Source organism: Hyla sarda, chromosome 7 (genome assembly GCF_029499605.1).
Source record: "Hyla sarda isolate aHylSar1 chromosome 7, aHylSar1.hap1, whole genome shotgun sequence".
NCBI lineage: Eukaryota > Metazoa > Chordata > Amphibia > Anura > Hylidae > Hyla > Hyla sarda.
The window spans coordinates 161978004-161999344 of NC_079195.1; the positions used below are offsets into that span (position 1 = coordinate 161978004).

Sequence of the window (21341 nt, forward strand, 5' to 3'; positions counted from 1 at the left end):
CAACTCAGAGAAGCCCTTAACAATATAAAATGGGATAATGTCCTCAAAAACAAGAATAATGACACTAAATGGGAGATAAAGATATCTTAAATTATCACTGTAATAAATATATACCTTATGGGAATAAAAGGGTCAGAAATAAAAGAAAACCATCATTAAAAAATGATGAGGAAGTAATTATAAACGGAGATCAGGAAAAAGCAAATACATTAAACAAATTCTTCTCTACTGTAATCACCGAGGAAAATGAAATGTCAGGTGAAATACAGTGTGATAAGTTAAACTCCCCAGTACAGGTCACCTGTCTAACCCAGGAAGAAGTACAGTGCCGCCTACAAAAAATCAAAATAGACAAATCACCAGGTCCAGATGGCATTCACCCCCGTGTTCTAAAGGAATTAAGTAATGTAATAGACAGACCCCTATTTTGTATATTCTGAGACTCTATAGTAACAGGGACTGTTCCCCAGGACTGGCGCATAGCAAATGTGGTACCAATATTTAAAAAGGGAACAAAAGGTGACCCAGGGAATTATAGGCCTGTTAGTTTAACCTCCTTTGTATGTAAATTGTTTGAGGGTTTTCTAAGAGATGCTATTTTGGAGTATCTTAATAAAAATAAGCGTATGACTTCATATCAGCATTGCTTTATGAGTGATCGGTCCTGTCAAACTAACCTGATAAGCTTTTATGAGGAGGTGAGCTCCAGACTGGATCAGGGGCAATCGCTGGATGTCGTACATCTGGATTTTTCCAAAACATTTGATACGGTGCCTCATAAATGGTTGGTGCATAAAATGAGAAGGATGGGGCTGGGGGAGAACGTGTGTAAGTGGGTAAGTAACTGGCTCAGTGATAGGAAACAGAGGGTGGTTATTAATGGTACTTATTCTGATTGGTTGACTGTTACTAGTGGGGTGGGTTCTGTTTAATATATTTATTAATGACCTTGTAGAGGGGTTGAATAGTAAAGTAACAATCTTTGCAGATGATACTAAACTCTGTAAAGCGGTAAACACTGTAGAGGACAGTACACTGTTACAAATGGATATGGATAGGTTGGAGGCTTGGGCTGGGAAGTGGCAGATGAGGTTCAACACTGATAAATGTAGGTAATGCACATGGGGAGGAAAAATCCGGGCTGGGGTTATGTATTAAATGGGAGCACACTTGGGATGACTGACATGGGAAAGGAATTAGTTAACAGTAAATTTAGCTGTAGTGACCAGTGTTGGGCAGCTGCTGCCAACGCTAATAAAATCATGGGGTGCATCAATAGGGGAATAGATGCCCACGACAAGGAAATAATTCTACCGCTGTACAAATCACTAGTCAGACCACACATAGAATACTGTGTACAGTACTGGGCACCAGTGTACAAGAAAGATATAGTGGAGCTGGAGAGGGTTCAAAGACGGGCAACCAGAGTAATACGGGGAATGGGAGGACTACAGTACCCAGAAAAGATTAGCAGAATTGGGATTATTTAGTTTAAAAAAAAAAGAAGGCTTGGGGGAGACCGAATAACTATGTATAAATATATCAGGGGACAAGAGATCCCTCCCATGATCTATTTATACCCAGGACCGTATCTATAACAAGGGGGCATCCTCTACATTTAGAGGAAAGAAGGTTTCTACACCAGCACAGATGGGGATTCTTTACTGTAAGAGCAGTGAGACTGTGGAATTCTCTGCCTGAGGAGGTGGTCATGGTGAACTCTGTAAAAGAGTTCAAAACGGGTCTGGATGTATTCTTGGAGAGTAATAAAATCGCTGGTTATGTATACTAGATTTATAGGGACAGAACGTTGATCCAGGGATTTATTCTGATGGCATATTTGGAGTCGGGAAGGAATTTTTACCTCTAGTATGAGGGTTTTTTGCCTTCCTCTGGATCAACTCAGTAGGGACTCATTATGGATGTTGAACTTGATGGACTCTGGTCTTTTTTCAACCTCATGAACTATGTTACTATGTTATTAATTAAACCGCATGGTCAATGGCGTACACGCAAAAAAATTCCAAAGTCCAAAATAGTGTGTTTTTGGTCACTTTTTATATCATGGAAAAATGAATAAAAAGCAAGCAATACAAAAATGGTACCGCTGAAAACTTAAGATCACGGCGCAAAAAATTAGCACTCATACCGCTTCATACGCGGAAAAATAAAAAAAAGTTATAGGGGTCAGAAGATGACAATTTTAAACGTATACATTTTCCTGCATGTAGTTATGATTTTTTCCAGAAGTACGACAAAATCAAACCTATATAAGTAGGGTATAATTTTAATTGTATGGACCTACAGAATAAAGAGAAGGTGTCATTTTGAGCGAAAAATGTACTGCGTAGAAACGGAAGCAAAATGGTGTTTTTTCTTCAATTTCGAGGCACAATGATTTTTTTTTTCGTTTCACCGTAGATTTTTGGGTAAAATGTCTGATGTCACTACAAAGTAGAATTGGTGGCGCAAAAAATAAGCAATCATATGGATTTTTAGGTGCAAAATTGAAAGGGTTATGATTTTTAAAAGGTGAGGTGGAAAAAACGAAAACTCGTGGTCCTTAAGGGGTTAAAGGGGTATTCCAGGAAAAAACTTTTTTTTTTTATATATATATCAACTGTCTCCAGAAAGTTAAACAGATTTGTAAATTACTTCTATTAACAAATCTTAATCCTTTCAGTACTTATGAGCTTCTGAAGTTAAGTTTGTTCTTTTCTGTCTAAATCCTCTCTGATAACACCTGTTTTGGGAAACGCCCAGTTTAGAAGAAAATCCCCATAGCAAACCTCTTCTAAACTGGGCATTTCCCGAGACAGGTGTCATCAGAGAGGATTTAGACAGAAAAGAACAACCTTAACTTCAGAAGCTCATAAGTACTGAAAGGATTAAGATTTTTTAATAGAAGTAATTTACAAATCTGTTTAACTTTCTGGAGCCAGTTGATATATCTTACATAGTTACATAGTATGGTTGAAAAAAGACATACGTCCATCAAGTTCAACCAGGGAATTAAAGGGTAGGGGTGTGGCGCGATATTGGGGAAGGGATGGGATTTAATATTTCTTCATAAGCATTAATGTTATTTTGTTCCAGGAATGTATCTAACCCTGTTTTAAAACTGTTAATTTTTTCTGCTGTGACCAGTTCCTGAGGTAGACTGTTCCAAAAGTTCACAGTTCTTATGATAAAGAAGGCGTGTCGCCCCTTGAGACTAAACCTTTTCTTCTCCAGACGGAGGGAGTGCCCCCTCGTCCTTTTGGGGGGGGGGGGGTTTAACCTGGAACAGTTTTTCTCCATATTTTTTGTATGGGCCATTAATATACTTATATACATTTATCATATCCCCCCTTAAACGTCTCTTCTCAAGACTAAACAATTGTAACTCCTTTAATCGCTCCTCATAACTAAGATGTTCCATGCCCCATATTAGTTTAGTCGCGCGTCTCTGCACCCTTTCCAGCTCCACAGTGTCCCTTTTATGGACCGGTGCCCAAAACTTAACAGCATATTCCAGGTGAGGCCGTACCAATGCTTTATAAAGGGGGAGTATTATGTCCCTGTCCCTTTAGTCCATGCCTCTTTTTATACATGACAATATCCTGACGGCCTTGGAAGCAGCAGCCTGACATTGCATGCTATTCTGTAGTCTGTGATCTACAAGTACACCCAGATCCTTCTCTACCAGTGACTCTGACAGTTTAATCCCCCCTAAGACATACGACGCATGCATGTTATTAGTACCCAGATGCATAACTTTACATTTATCCACATTGAACCTCATTTGCCAAGTGGATGCCCAGACACTTAGTCTATCCAAGTCATCTTGTAACCTATACACATCCTCTATAGACTGTACTGTGCTACAAAGCTTAGTGTCATCTGCAAAGATAGAAACAGAGCTGTTAATGCCATCCTCTATATCATTGATAAATAAATTAAACAACAGCGGTCCCAGTACAGAACCTTGGGGTACACCACTAATAACCGGGGACCAATCAGAGTACGAATCATTGACCACCACTCTCTGGGTACGATCCATGAACCAGTGTTAAATCCAAATACAAAGAACGTGTGCAGCTCACAAACCACAATCCAAGGATATGTTTGGTTATATGCCGAAACCCAACGGCCAGAAATAAAATATTATGAACAGAATATATAACCAATCCTCAAGGATTTTACCCCAAAAGGTACATAATGATTTTCAAATAAAATATCATAGGATTGCTTCAGTTGACAGTTTTATTAAACATATAAAATTGCATAAATAAAATAAAATAGAATGCACTATATAATATTCTGGAACAGTATAATATAGAGGGTGAGAAAAACCACTGGGCCCTAGTGGTAAAAAACACCTGTAGAAAAGGAAAAAAAATGCAATGTCCAATAATCTGGTGATCTAGTGATTTAAATATGATCTATTAAATAATCCCGGTCTATGAGGGTTATTGTAAGTCCTCTCCTGAGTGATTGTTATTATAGTCTCTGCAATGAATAGCATGGCAGATAATATAACATAGATGTTGTTACTTGTGTCTGAATGTTACAGTCTCTTTGCTGAATTCAATAGGAACACTGCTGGTAATTATAATATTTCACCCGCTCCTGTGGGACTCTGTGTGCGATGTCCTCTGCATTTACCAAGTAGCGGCAGCGCTGGTGGAAACTGTCACCCCCAAGAAGATGGATTTTTTACAAGGATACGCTTGGCAGAGCGTTTCCCATGACCTCCGCGTTATAGCTGTTACAAGGTGGGCAGCGCTGGATGGTGCAGCGTCCCTCGTGGCAAATGAATGGAGTCCCGGGCGGGTGGACAGGTGGATCTCCCCCAGCAGGTTCAGATTCAGATTGTAACAGGCACAATGAAGATCCGGAGCAGGCTCGGGCTGTAATTATTACCGGTCACAGTCTTTTTCAATAAAACGCAAGTATTTGTGCCAGGTTCCCACTCTGTGAATATTAAGCAGTGTAATATATGTGTTTTAATCCCTACTGAAGAAAGGGTCGTGCGTTATCTAGCAAGAGAACCCTGAAACGCGTCTAGGACAAACTTCTATGCACTATTACACTGCTTAATATTCACAGAGTGTGAACCTGGCACAAATACTTGCGTTTTATTGGAAAAGATTGTGACCGGTAATAATTACAGCCCGAGCCTGCTCCGGATCTTCATTGTGCCTGTTACAATCTGAATCTGAACCTGCTGGGGGAGATCCACCTGTCCACCCACCCGGGACTCCATTCATTTGCCACGAGGGACGCTGTACCATCCAGCGCTGCCCACCGTGTAACAGCTATAACACGGAGGTCACGGGAAACGCTCTGCCAAGCGTAACCTTGTAAAAAATCAATTTTCTTGGCGGTGACAGTTTCCACCAGCGCTGCCGCTACTTGGTAAATGCAGAGGACATCGCACACAGAGTCCCACAGGAGCGGGTGAGATATTATAATTACCAGCAGTGTTCCTATTGAATTCAGCAAAGAGACTGTAACATTCAGACACAAGTAACAACATCTATGTTATATTATCTGCCACACTATCCATTGCAGAGACTATAATAACAATCACTCAGGAGAGGACTTGCAATAACCCTCATAGACCGGGATTATTTAATAGATCATATTTAAGTCACTAGATCACCAGATTATTGGACATTGCATTTATTTCTTTTCTACAGGTGTTTTTTACCACTAGGGCTCAGTGGTTTTTCTCACCCTCTATATTATACTGTTCCAGAATATTATATAGTGCATTCTATTTTATTTTATTTATGCAATTTTATATGTTTAATAAAACTGTCAACTGAAGCAATCCTATGATATTTTATTTGAAAAATCATTATGTACCTTTTGGGGTAAAATCCTTGAGGATTGGTTATATATTCTGTTCAGTGTTCAATCCAGTTACAAACTAAAGTTTCCAAACCCAAAGACCTTAGCTTACCTGTCAGACGTCTATGAGGGACAGTATCAAACGCTTTAGCAAAATCCAGAAACACTATATCCACAGCCATTCCTCTGTCAAGGCTTCTACTCACCTCTTCATAAAAGCAAATTAGATTGGTTTGACAACTTCTATCCTTAGTAAACCCATGCTGGCTATCACTTATAATATAATTATCACCTATGTATTCCTGTATATAATCCCTTATAAATCCTTCAAACAATTTACCCACAATGCACGTTAGACTTACCGGTCTATAGTTTCCTGGTGAAGACCTAGAGCCCTTTTTAAAGATTGGCACCACATTCGCCTTGCGCCAGTCCCTTGGCACAATACCAGACACCAGTGAATCTCTAAATATCATGAACAGGGGTACAGATATTACTGAACTTACCTCTCTAAGAACTCTTGGGTGCAATCCATTTGGCCCTGGAGATTTGCTTACATTTATATTACTTAACTTACTTTGTACCATTTCTACATTAAGCCAGTTCCGTACATTACATGATGTGTTACCAGCACTGACCTGTCCAATGTCAGCTCTTTCTTCCTTAGTAAATACAGTGATCCCCCTACTTATGATGGCCCCGACATATGATCATTTCAACATATGATGGCGTCTCAGAGCCCATCGTATGTTGAAGGCAGCCTCGACATATGATGCTGCTGTGTGTTGGGGCCATCGTACAAATAGCTATCTGACAGCGCTGACAACTTCAGCAAATGACAGACAGTTGTTTAATGTGCCCCGTGTGCCCCATTCTGCCTCCTGTTACTCACATGCTGTCCTGCTAACTCACGGAGGCTTCCACTGTGAGCTCCGTGTAAGACCCACCCCCCCAGTGCAGCCATAGCCAATAGCCTGCAGTATCTTGCTGCAGGCATCCAATGAGCTGCTCCCCTTCCTTTCCTATAGAGCTGTAGTCGGCAGGATCGTAATGGAGGACATTCTGTCCCCCCTGAAGGTATTTAAAGAACTGTACAGTACTGTATGCGATGTCACACATCACATACAATACATATACACACAATACACCCCATACATCAATGTTTCCCTATCAGTGTGCCTCCAGCTGTTGCAAAACTATAACTCCCAGCATGCCCAGACAGTCAATGGCTGTACATGCATGCTGGGAGTTGTAGTTGTGCAACAGCTGGAGGCACCCTGGTTTGTTAAACAGTCCCCATACACTCCACATACAATGGTCATCCCAGAACCAATTGGCAGTTTCCCATAGAGATATGTATTCAACATACAATGGTTCCAAGGCCCCAGAACCAATTACCATTTTTACATAGACATATGTACTCGACATATGATGGTTTCAACATATGATGGTTCTCCTGGAACCAATTAATATATGTTGAGGGACCACTGTACAGAACTGAAGAAACCATTCAGTAGCTCTGCTTTCTCTTTATCGCCTGTGACAACCTCCCCATTATCATTATTAAGGGGTCCTACATGCTCTGTCCTCATTTTTTTGCATTTATATATCTAAAAAAATATTTAGGATTAGTTTTGCTTTCTTTGGCCACCTGTCTCTCAATTTGAATTTTTGCTGTCTATGTCCTGTAGTGCTGCCCTGAGCCCAGGGAAGTTTGCCTTTTTAAAGTTATATGTGTTTGCCTTCCCCGCCTGTCTTTGTTTTCTACATTTTAAGTCAAAAGTAACTATATTGTGGTCGCTATTACCAAGGTTTTCCCGCACAGTTACATTACCAACCAGCTCTGCGTTGTTGGAAATGATCAGATCCAACAAGGCATCACTTCTTGTTGGGTCCTCCACAAACTGGCCCATAAAATTATCCTGCAATAAATTTAGGAATTGTCGCCCCTTTGTAGTTTTAGCCAACCCCGGACCCCAATCTATATCTGGATAGTTAAAATCTCCCATTATTACCACTGTACCTGCCCGGGCAGCCCTCTCTTTGTTTATACAGCCGACCTTCTATCTCTTTAGTGATATTAGGGGGTCTGTAGATTACGCCAAATATTATTTTTTCAGTATTTCCCTCCTTTTGTAATTCTACCCACAGTGATTCCCCATCCTCAGAATCATCACACACTATGGCATCGTTCACACTGACTTTCATACCACTTCTTACATACAGACGTCTCCACCACCTTTACTGTTCATTCTATCCTTGCAAAACAATGTAAACCCCTGCAGATTGACAGCCCAGTCATGCGAGGAGTCCAGCCATGTCTCAGTGACCCCAACTATATCAATATGTTTCTCCAGTATCAAGGCTTCAAGCTCCCCAATTTTATTTGCTAGGCTTTTGGCATTTGTGAATATACACTTTACATTTCCATCCTTTATGTTATTGGGGTTAATGGGATTCAAGGGTTAGTTTTATTTTCCTATGAAGCCTATTCCTATTAACTATTCTAACCCCTCCCTCCGCTCCACCCCCAGGTACATTTATAATTCCCACCTCTCTCTACACTATCTTCCCCCTCTTTGCTGTAGGTTCCCTCTCCCCAAGTCCCTAGTTTAAACACTCCTCTACTCTTCTAGCCATCTTCGCTCCAAGCACAGCTGCACCCTCCCCATTGAGGTGCAGCCTGTCCCTACGGTAGAGCCGGTAGTCGACAGTGAAGTTGGCCCAGTTCTCCATGAAACCAAACCCCTCCTTCCTACACCAGCTTCTGAGCCACTTGTTTACCTCCCTAATCTCCCGCTGCCTCTCTGGTGTGGCTTGTGGTACTGGCAGTATTTCAGAAAATACTACCTTGGAGGTCCTTGCCTTAAGCTTGCAGTCCCTGAAATAATTTTTAAGGACACTCCACCTACCTCTTAATTTGTCATTGGTGCCAATATGTGCCATGACTGCTGGGTCCTCTCCAGCCCCGCCTAGCAACCTGTCAACCTGATCCGCGATGTGCCGAACTCGAGCGCCAGGTAGACAACACACTGTTCGGCGATCCGGGTCTTTGTGACAGATCGCCCTGTCTGTCCCCCTAATAATTGAGTCCCCCACCACTAGTACCTGTCTGGCCTGCCCTGCACTCCTCCCTCCTTCCTTACTGGAGCAGACACCCCCCTGGTGGTCAGAGGCAGTATCCTGCTGCAGTTCTGCTAGCTCTGTAATGGCATCCCCCTCATCTGCCAAGCGGGCAAACTTGTTGGGGTGTGCCAGTTCAGGACTAGCCTCCCTGACACTTTTTCCCCTACTCCGCTTTCTAACCGTAACCCAGCTAACTGCCTGACTGTCCTGCACCTCCGTCCCACTATCCTCCCCCACCTCTACCCCAGAGAGTACCTGCTCAATGAGCAGGAGACTCCTCTACGGGTTGTCAATGCATCTCAATGTTGCAAGCTGTTCCTCTAGATCCAGGATCTGGGCTTCCAAATGAACAACTAGCTCACATCTCACACAACAATATTCACCCTCGAACTGCTGCTCAAGGATTGCATACATCACGCAGGATGTACACCGGACTGCATTTTCCAACATAGAGGCCATCTAGTTATTGGGAGTTCACAAATGTATAGGCAAAAACAGACAGTCAAAATTTCCCTTCAAATTTTTTGTAGACCTTGTGGGTTCAGAAATTAACACTCACAGCAATCTCAACCTCCTGCTTTCAAACTCCTGTTTTTAAAACTCCTCTTTCAAGCCCAGTCTTACACAGCAACACTCAGAAAGAGCAAGCTGAATAAAGAGTCCCAAGCTAAGATTTATACACCTGTGCCCAATCTACTCCTCCCCCTAGAGGTGGAACAGAGAAAAGAAAAAGGGTGTTTAAACTGTAACAGTTATCCCACTATGTGCAAGAGAAAAAGACTTACCCAAAATATGAATGAGGACTATAGGCAGTCACACCCACTCCACAGATTCACTCTGCACAACAGATATTCACAGTTTTTTTAACTCCTCTTTCAAGCCCCCTCTTACACAGCAACACTCAGAAAGAGCAAGCTTTTTTCCTGGAATACCCCTTTAATTCAGCTACGTAGTTATAATTCCCCCATTGTCTTGTGAGGCTCCTCTGCAAGTAAAGACATCCAGCATCTCTCCTTGTCAGATCTCTATGGTATTTTGCGGTACACACATTTTTTCTCCACATATTCATTCTTTAGCTTAGACTACCATCTTGTGGGCAAAAAATATATTTCATCTAGTATTTTTGTAATAATTCATTCTTAAAGACAAGTAAAGACATCCGGCATCTCTCCTTGTCAGAAATATATACAATGAATAATATAAAAAATGAACAAAATAATTAGATGCAATATATTTTTGGGCCACAAGATGGCAGTCTAAGCTAAAGAATGAATATGTGGGGAAAAAATGTGTGTGCTGAAAAATACCATAGAGATGGTATTTTTCAGTACACACATTTTTTCCCCACATATTCATTCTTTAGCTTAGACTGCCATCTTGTGGCCAAAAAATATATTGCATCTAATTATTTTGTTCATTTTTTATATTATTCATTGTATATATTTCATTTTACTATTTTTATACATTTTACTATATAAAATGTTGTTATTAATTACATTATTAATTTTAATATTATAAAAATAACTAATTCATAATTAATTAATTAATTTTATTAATTCTTTTAAAATAAAATATTTTTATTATTTTTATATATCCTTCTCATACAAATTTAGGATATGTCTTCTTCTGGTGATAACTGTATCTTGAACTTTGATATGGATCAACCTAAGGAGTTTGATTACATTACATCTGATCATATTCAACAGATAGACCGTTCTGTCCAATCAGCCATCCGTTCAGCAATGGGATCTATGCAAGAATCCATTGCCAAATCGGTTTCATTGGCTATTACTAAATCAGATCCTCAAAATCCATCTCAAAATATAACTGCAACGCTGTCTGACCATTTTTGGTCGGCGGATGAGTCCACTGTTGATTTGGCCAAAGGCCTTAAAAGACCCGGGAAGTCCACCCGGAAGAGACATTACTGTTTGGACATGATTCTCCAAAACAAAAAAGTAAAATATCTATTTCAATTAAAGAGATTCATGATGATGATGATGGCTAACAAAAACATGACAGCCGATCTAATTATAATATATACATATTCCCCATACTACTGATTTTGTTAATAATGATTCAGTGGTTCTGGATAGATTGGGTATGCCATATTTTGAGCCCAAATTAAGCACCCTCGCTCAGGTGATTGGGTACCCAACCTCCAAGTGGCTAAATACATTGCATCTAAGATTCAGACTCCGTTAGATAAATCTAATCGGAATAAATTAAGGGCTGAATGTCCTAGGTCAATATTGCCTTCTAAAGCTTCTTTGACTCCTAATTTGGACCCGATATTAGTAAAATATCTTTTGAAGACGGGGAAAAACCCCAAGAAAGGTCTTGACAGATCTTTCCTGTCCTGGACCTGCTGGGTCCATTCACAATAATTTTAGACATGTCCGAACAATCGTTGTCATCAGGTCAACCAATTGACGTTCAGATTTTAAGGGGCTGGGCCCAAAGAGCATGTTGCATGTTCAGTAATGTTAATGCAGCATTACGCAGTGAGTTTCGCCGCTCTATTCTCATGAGTCTTTAGCCTCAACTGACCCAATTAGCCTCAAATGAATCTACTTCTAATCCTGATGGTCTTCTATTCTGGGAGACTTTCATAAAGGAAATCAGTAAATTCGTAGGCCTGTTCTCGTCACTAGACAAGGACCAGAGCTCTTTAAACCCTTCATTTTTTCCTCCTTAGCTTTTAAAAATCATAACCCTTTCAATTTTACAGCTAAAAATCCACATGTAAGCTTATTTTTTGCACCACCAATTCTACTACTACGGTAAAATCTACAGCAAAACGGAAAAAAAATCATTGGGCGACAAAATTGAAGAAAAAACACAATTTTTTAACTTTAACTTCTCTTTATTCTGTAGGTCCATACAATTAATATGATACTCTACTTTTATAGGTTTGATTTTGTCGTACTTCTGGAAAAAATCAGGACTACATGCAGTTTAAAATACGTTTAAAATTGTCATTTTCTGACCCCTATACCTTTTTTTATTTTTCCGCGTACGGGACAGTATGAGGGCTCCTTTTTTCTGCTGGGATCTGAAGTTTTTAGCGGTAACATTTTTGTATTGATCTGACTTTCTGATCGCTTTTTATTCATTTTTTCATTATATAAAAAGTGACCAAAAATACGCTATTTTGGACTTTGGAATTTTTGGGCGTGTATGCCATTGACCGTGCGGTTTAATTAACTATATTTTTTTAGAATTCTGAAATTTTAGCATGCGGCGATACCACATTTTTATTTTTTATTTTTATTTACCCTTTTTTTTTTCATGGGAAAAGCAGGGTGATTCTTACTTTTATTAGGGAAGGGGTTAAATGATCTTTATTAACTTTTTTTTTGCAATGTTATAGCTCCCATAGGGGGCTATAGTACTACACACACTGATCTTTTACATTGATCAATGGTTTCTCATAGGAAACCATTGATCAATAATTCTGCTGCTTGACTGCTCATGCCTGGATGTCAGGCACTGAGCAGTCACTTGGCAATCGGACAGCAGGAGGCAGGTAAGGGGACCCATGGCAATCCCAAACAGCCCACTGAGCTAACCGGCATTAGTTTACTTTCACTTTAGACGCGGCATTCAACTTTGAACGCTGCGTCTAAAGGGTTAATAGCGCGCAGCACCGCGATCAGTGCCGTGCGCTATTAGCCATGGGTCCCAGCCGTTATTAGAGGCCCCGCATTATAGAAAGGGAGCGGACGAAGGTACGCCCTCCATCCCCAACAGGTTTAAAAGAGTTTTTTCGCACAAGGTTTTTGGAAAGGTTGGTAGAGGAAGGGGCTGCTTTTCCAGCCGAGTTTCCAGTTGCAAACACTACAAACGAGGCCCTACACAATAAATTGACAGGTCTTCCTTCCAACCCTCATCTACACAACCTCCCCCTTTCTTCCCATCATGTGGGAGACCATGGAGGTCAAGAGGACAAAGAGGCTTTCCTAGATCGAGACCTTCTTCATGTAAGTCCAACAATTCAACACTTGTCAAACATTCCATTGGGAGGAAGTCTCAGGCATTTTTCCCATATCTGGGCTACCATCACTTCGGACACTTGGGTTCTCAACACAGTGTCAGGTTACCAATTAGATTGTGTGTCTCCTCCAATTCAAATTCATCTACCTCATTCTATCCATTTCTCATCTCTAGACAGAGAACTGATATCTGCAGAAATCACTGAATTTTGTTCCAAAAATGACATTATTCCAGTTGTTCACCACACCTCAGGTCTTCTAAGCAACTTGTTTTAGTAAAAAAAAGGACGGAGGGTTCACAGACCTGTGATAAATCTCAGAATATTGAACAATTTCATAACACTTCAAAATGGAGGAGATTCATCTTTTGAGAGATCTTTTACAACAGGAAGATTGGTTGATAAAGATAGATCTAAAAGATGCTTACCTTACGGTTCCCATGCATCCAAATTCTTAACCTTTCCTCCAATTTATTTGGGAAGATCAGAAATGGCAATTTACTTGCCTTCCTTTCGGTCTTTCCTATCAATTTCCAAAAAATCCACACTCCCCCCCCCCCCCCCCCCTTCAAAAGAAGTAGAATTTATAGGCTTCGTTGTTAACACCCACTCTGCCATCCTAAGCCTTACTTCAAAAGAAATGTACTTTAATACAGAAATAAATTTGTTCTATTCTGAACAAAAAAATGTATTTCTCTAGATTGCTCGCATTGTAGGCCTACTATCTGCTTCAATACAGGCGTTATTTCCTGCCCCTCTTCATTACAGGGCTCTTCAATGTTTGAAAATCAAACATTTGAGAGAAGGCTTAGGTTATGCAGACGAGGTGACACTCTCTCCAGACGCAAAGGAAGAACTTCTTTGGTGCCTTCAACATGTCCGGTCTTGGAATGGAAAAACCCTTTACAATTCCAAACCGGATCTTGTTATAGAATCAGACAAGAGTCTCTTAGGTTGGGGGCGCTCACTGCGGTTCCCTTTCAACAGGAGGGAAAGGGTCCGATACCGAAAGTCACCTTCATATCAACTGTCTGGAACTTTTGGCAGGCTCTTTTGCCCTCGAGTTTTGCAAAGAACAGATCGCATTGCTGTATTTTATTGCCCATAGACAAGATATCTGCAGTTCAATACATCATTCGATTGGGTAGCACAAAATCAAAGATTTTGGACAATATTGCGAAAGAATTCTGGCATTTTTGCTTAGACTGGAACATTGTATTGAAGACAGAGTTTCTTCACGGCATTTCTAATTCTGCATTTGGAATTCTCATTTTCTAATTGATGCCGGCGATTGGAGGCTGGATCACCCTGTTTTCAATATGATAAATTCCCTTTGGGGTCCTCTCTATTTAGACCTTTTTGCATCACATCTAAATCGCCAACTTTCCGCCTTTCAGTTGACGTCCAAATCCCGAATTTCCAGACGTAGATGCTTTCCTTCAACACTGGCCCACGAAGACCCTCTATGCATTTCCTCCCTTCACACTGATTCCCAGAGTTCTATTACAGACTATTAACCAGAATTCCACAATAGTGATAACTCCTTGGTGGCCAACTCAGTCTTGGTTCCCTCAGATTTTAGGGATGACCATAGATTTTCCGAGAATCATTCCATTGTCCCATTATCTTCTTCAAGACCCATACGGGAACCCTCATCCTCTCATTCTTTCGGGACTCCTGTCTCTGGTAGTCTGGTTAATCTTGGGTCAACAGAACTTGATCCGGAATTTTCACAGACAACTAGAGATATCCTTTCAGAAGCTTGGGCTCCAGGTACCAGAACAGCTTACCGATCAGCCTGGAAATTTTGGGCTAATTGGTGCTCACAAAGGGACTTGGATCCCATACATGCTCCTATCGCACACGTCCTGAACTAACTTCCTTATTCTTTTGACTCAGGTAAGGCTTATTGGACTATAAATCTCTATCATTCAACCATTTCTTCTAAAGATGTCCCCATTAATGCCATTCCCATTGGTAAACGTCCTTTGGATTGTAAGTTATTGAAACATATTCGTTTTAAAAGATCTTCCCTTCCTAAATATAATTCTACTTGGGACGTTAATAAATTGCTTTATTTTTTTTTTTCTTGGGAGGATAATGATTCATTATCTTAAAAATGTCTGTCTTTCAAACTTACTGTTATATTTCTATTAAAAGAATAACTGATGTTCGAGCCTTGGATATATCTCGTAGGCAATTTTTCCCTAATGGTGTTCTTTTTACTATCTTTAGACAAACTAAGACTAATCTACATTCTGTCTTTTATCCTGCTTTTCCTCACCATGACAAATTATGTGTTGTTCGCTGTCTTAAATCATATGAACAAAAGACCTCTTCCTCACGTACTCCTTCTTCACAACTGTTAATTTCCTACTGTAAACCTCATCTCCCTGTATCTTCTGTTACTATGGCTAGGTGGGTCAAACAATCTATGAGTTTGGCAGGAATTGATATGTCTACATTTTGTGCACATTCCACCAGAGGTGCAATGTCCACTAAAATATTTCAGGCAGGAGGTTATCTGGCAGATATCCTTAAAGGGGTAGTCCAGTGTTGAAAAACGTATCCCCTATCCTAAGGAGAGGGGATAAGTTTGAGATCGCGGGGGGTCCGACCGATGGGGCCCCCTGCGATCTCTCTGTACGGGGGCCAGGCTCTCTGGCCAGATAGCAGGTGTCGACCACCGCACGAAGCGGCGGCCAACACACCCCCTCAATACATCGCTATGGCAGAGCCGGAGATTGCCGAAGGCAACGCTCCGGCTCTGCCATAGAGTTGTATTGAGGGAGCATGTCAGCCGCCACTTCGTGCGGTGGTCGACACGCCCCCTCCCCGTGGGCTGTCGGGCCCCATACAGGAGATCGTGGGGGGCCCCAGCGGTCGGACCCCCCGCGATCTGCAACTTATGCCCTATCCTTAGGATAGGGGATAAGTTGTTCACCACTGGACTACTCCTTTAAAGCTGCCAATTGGTGGGGGGCGTGGCCTGGCAGCCGAGGTGAATGGCCGCACTGTAAGAGAGCTCCTGCCTTCAGCCTAATCTAGCAACGTTCCACAGTGCTAACACGCGTTACACACCGCCCAAAACCTGCCCAATTGCCTGATCTCCCGACCATCTTGCCTGGGAGAAGAAAGAAGCCTGCACGCCAAGTAAAATTGGCTAAATTCAGCTTTACCTGCGGCGGGACCAGATCCCAAGATGGCACACACGCATCTTCTCCTCTCTCCCAGCCTGGGACAGCGGTTGCCTCCAGACCCGCTCACACTCCTGTCGGTGCCTTCGCTACACCAAGCCTCTCCAGATGGCTCCCCTGCTACTGCCATGTCTGCCGCAGCGGAAGCCTCCTCTCACAGCAGTGAAGACCTGCGCGCTCACGGTTCCCCTGCAGGGTCCCGGCGGCGGCGCCTCACCGGCGCAATCACCGTCACGCAGCCCGCTGAAACAGATGCTTCTAATACATGTGACTGGACTGTTACTGATAACATACAAGCAGAGGGTGAGGATCCCCCAGTCTCTGGAGACTCTCTCACTGACATCACTATGAAAGCCATGCTGCTGGTGCTTCATAAGACCTTTCTGAGAGACATGACTAAAATGGTATCTCCTATACAGGCTACTATTGATGACCTCGGGGAGAGAGTTGATCATATTGAGATTAAATTTGGGGAGTTCACATAACCTGCTTATAGACTCTAATAATGACCTAGAGGAAGAAGTTACAGCCCTGAGAGAAAAAGTTGCTGACCTAGAGGATAGGAGTCGCCGCAACAATGTCGAATTTTGCGGTGTTCCTGAGTCTGTTCTCCCTTCAGACATACCACAATATGTCCGCTCCATGATTAAAGCGGCATTACCTGACTTCTCTTCTACTGAATTTGAAGTGGACAGGGCACACCGACTCTGTCTTCCCAAGCACTTGTCAGATAATGTTCCCAGGGACGTGCTGGCAAGAGTCCACTTCTACACCACAAAAGGAACGTCTCATGGAATATGCCCCTAAAAACAGACTTCCAGCTCCTTTTCATGGGATATCAGTCTACTCAGATCTGTCTGCAGCCACTATGCAAACTAAGAATGGCCCTCCAGCCTCTGACTCAGGCCCTACGCACTGCCAGAGTCGCATACCGTTGTGTATTCCCGACACGTCTGCTCATCAGAAAAGGAGAGAAGATACATGTCGTCCGTTCCTTGACTGAAGGACAATCTCTACTGGCATCCTGGAACATCCCCCTTGCTCCTCCTGGCTCCTTCGGGAACGCTCTGCCTCCATAGCATCTTCGCAAAGACTGATCCAAGGCATGAGTCAAGTGATGGCTGTCTTCACCATGATCATCACACCAAGGTTCTGGGCTCCAGTGGTGGGGTCTGCCCCTCGGCATCAGGATGGACTACTATCCCCCTCTCCGCTTCACCGGTTCTCAATTGATGAGTCCACTGTGTTTTTTGTTTTTATGTTTTACTGCCTTTTCTTTTGTTTTTTTGTTTTCCTACTGTATTATCACCACTCTTCTTGCTCCATCCTAACCTTACATCTCGTCCTTTACATCAGACTGTGTGTGTGCTGGCTCAAAGGCACACATGGTCGAGCATATTTTCATCCGCTACCTACTCTTTTCTTCTCATATGTTGCAATTCAATGGTTAGACTGGTTTGAGTGGCATTGGGGCCGCTCTGCCAGTGGGTCGTTCCCCCCCGTGGGCACTGGTGTCGCGGCGGTGGTGGTCGCCGCCCAGTGCTACGCCATTTTATTCTAGGGACGTTAGGGACCCACTCTAAATAGGTGGCCTTGACGTGGCGAGTGGGCTTGTACTTTTTGATCAAAAATGTATACTAACAACCTGTTAGTTTTTTATATTATGCTGAGAAGCAATTAGATCATTATACAAGATTGTAGATGTGCGACCATGTCTGTTTCTTCTACCTGAATTCTCAATGGTTATTAAGCTATCAAGCATCAATGTCAATGGTCTTAATGCCCCACATCTGGCATACCCCCATATATTTCACTCCATTCATTCTTCTAAATCTAGGGGGGGGGGGTATCTATTGCAATTCGTAATTCAGTGGCCTTCTCCCTGCACAACTGTACCTCTGATCCCGCAGGTAGATATATAATACTCCAATGCAAGGTAAATAACATTCCACTAACTATTACCTCTATCTATACCCCCGAATACCAGCTAAATAAGATTTTTGAGGTCCTTTACCCGTCTTTTGCGTAAATCTCCTTGGGGATCGCACATTCTATGTGGCGATTTCAACTTAGTTGCCAATTCTAACATGGATACCACCTCTAGTACCCTCCTCTCCTCCTGCACCTTGGAAACATGGCTTCACTCTGAAGACATGTATGACATCTGGAGAGTGCACCACCCTCTGATAGGGATTTCACTTTTCTCTCTGGAGTTCATAACTCTTACTCACGCCTTGATATGTTCCTGGTGGACAGAACAATGTTGGCCAGAACCACGCATTCTTCCATAGAAGAAATCAAATGGTCGGACCACTCTGCAATTACCATGTCCCTTAGGGATGACATATACTCACCCTCTGCACACATGTGGAGATGTAGTCCATTCCTTCTGCCACACCAGGAATACTCTCAATGCCTAAGGGGGGCATATACAGGAATAATGTTTCTTAAAGGGCCCTTCTGTGGCTGATCCCGTAACGCTGTGGAACTGCCACAAAGCGGTCATACGGGGATTATGTATTAAGTAGTGTTCCACTCTTAAAAAGTGCAGGGACAAATACATTAATGATGTTCTCTCCCTCTTACATAAGGCAGCGCAAATCGGGACCTCATTGCGTAAAGACCTCTAATGTCTCCTACTAACTGCTTACGAAAAGTCATATAGGAAGCTTGGGGCCACATATTACTCCCAAGACAACAAATCTTGTAAGCTGCTTGCCCATAGGCTAAAATCTTGGCAACAAAAATCCTGTATCCCCTTTTTAATTCACCCAGTCACCGGTGACAAACTTTATACCCCGGCAGATATTGCTAACAGTTTTCAAGCATTCTACTCTCAACTCTATAACCTGGAGATGTCCATTCCCTCCTTTCCCAACCATCTCACTAAAATCCAAGAGTATCTCTCTTCCCTTAATCTTCTTCATTTGTCCCCTACTCAATTAGAAACCCTAAATAGTGAGATCACATTACCGGAAGTTCAAAGGGCTGTCCATTCCTTACCTAGCAACAAAGCCCCTGGGCCAGACGGCTTTATATCAGCTTACTTCAAAACTTATTCTTCCATCTTATTGCCACACTTACAAGTATTTTGTAACTCAGCTATACAATTGGTATCTCTGCCCAAGGGAAATCTCGAAGCTTTAGTCACTACCCTCCCCAAGCCTGGAAAACCAATGGACGTGCCCCAAAACATCCGCCCATATCACTCCTCAACCAGGATTAAAAAATATACACCAAGGTCCTAGCTAATAGACTAGCTCCTCTTCTCCCCTCCCTTTTCAACCCCGACCAGGCAGGTTTTGTTCCCGGTAGGCAGACATCAGATAACAGAAGGAGATTGCTCCAAATTCTGTACCAGGTGGAGACGCATTCCACCCCTGCCCTGATCATGGTGTTGGACACCGAGAAGGCGTTCGACCGGCTATGCTGGTCTTATGCCTTCTCGGTCCTATGGAAAACATCCTCTCGGCCATTTCGGCCTTGTACTCCTGCCCTTCGGCAGGAGTGTTGGCTAACAGATGCTTGTCTGACCCCTTAAGTGTCACGAATGGCTCACGTCAAGGGTCCCCCTCTCACTGTTAATTTACATTCTATCATTTGAACCCCTGGCGCAATCGTTACTCCAGGACAGCCGAGCATCAGGAATTCAAATAGGTGCCAACTCACACATCATCTCATTGTATGCTGATGATGTAATTTTAACGTTATCTAACCCCGCTCAGTCACTAGCAGCAGTGATGGATAACATAGATGTCTTTGGTCAATTATCATACTATTCCCTTAATTAAATCAAAACTTAAGCCCTTCCCCTCAATCTCCCACTCCCACTTCTTATGTCTCTTAAATCCGCCTTCACATTCGACTGGGAAACCTTCTCAATAGTCTTCCTTGGCATACAGTTATTATTCCCACATAATTCTCTGTACCCTACTAATTTCCTACCCCTTCTACAATCATTATGCTCGGGAGCAACAACTTATCTAACATACGAAACCTCCTGGGTAGGTAGCCACATTCAAAATGTTCCTACTCCCTAAACTCGTGTATTATTTTCGCACCCTCCCTATCTCCCTCCCAGATTCCTTTTTCATTAAAGTCCAAAATATTCTCACACACGTCATATGGTCGGGCAAAAAGGCTAGACTCTCCCTCGCTATCCTTTCTAAATCTGGCAACGCCGGAGGACTCTGCTCTCCCAATATTAAGGCCTACTATGTGGCTACATTAGTCTCCTCCCTTAGACATTGGTGGCATACTACATCGGTCACCCCCTGGGCAGTGATAAAAAAACACTTATACCCTTACTCTACCAAAGATCTCTTATACCTCCCGTTATGTAATCTCCCTACCTCTAAAATAGATAGCCCGATCCTCTGCCACGCAACCCATATTTGGAAAACATATCTTGCCAAAATGGAGTCTATCAAGGAGGCGCAGGAAGAGGACCTCCCCCTATCCTTCATCCAAGCTTCCTTCCCCAACCTTAATCTGCAGCCATGGATACAGGCAGGGATTACAGAAACCCAACATTTGTTTGTGCATCACACTTTTGTTATGTTCCAACATTTACGCTCCACATTCCATATGCCAGAGAGGACTTCTCCAAATATCTGAAAAAGCGAGATTTCCTCAATACTCTCACACCCTCCCACATACGCCCGGACCCATCCACCTTCTGATACCTCGCAAATAACACCCCTGGTCTTAAACTCCCTTATAACTTATATTCCCAATCAGATGTTTGCTCTCGAACATATCCTATGAGACTGTGGGAACGGGATCTCAATATGGCAAATGACCCTCCGGAATAGTGTAAGGCCTTTAATACCATTGCTAAATCCTTCCTCTGCGCCGCCCATGTTGAGTAGGCCTACAAAACCATTCTCAGATGCTACTTCACCCCGGTACTTCACCCCTGATAAAATTGCCAAAGCTTACATGGGCTCCTCAGATGAATGCTGGCGAGGTTGTGGCTTCAGAGGTACTCTTCTCCATATCCTGTGGACCTGCCCCCTGATAAAACATTTCTGGAAAGGGTGGCTAGCTCTGTTAACTGAGGTCCTCCACATGAACCCAGTGTGGTCCCCACAATCTGCCCTGCTATTTCTAGAAGTCCACTTAATACCTCCACCCATGCGTGCTATATTTTGCATAATATGCATTATTGTCAAAAAACTATTGAT

At 42.5% G+C, this 21341-nt stretch overlaps 1 protein-coding gene across 2 annotated transcripts in view; it reads right to left on the reverse strand.

The window, feature by feature from the left end:
• Positions 1–21341, reverse strand: part of LOC130282663 (zinc finger protein 692-like) — a 144587-nt gene that overhangs the window by 14182 nt on the left and 109064 nt on the right. The window lies entirely within an intron of this gene.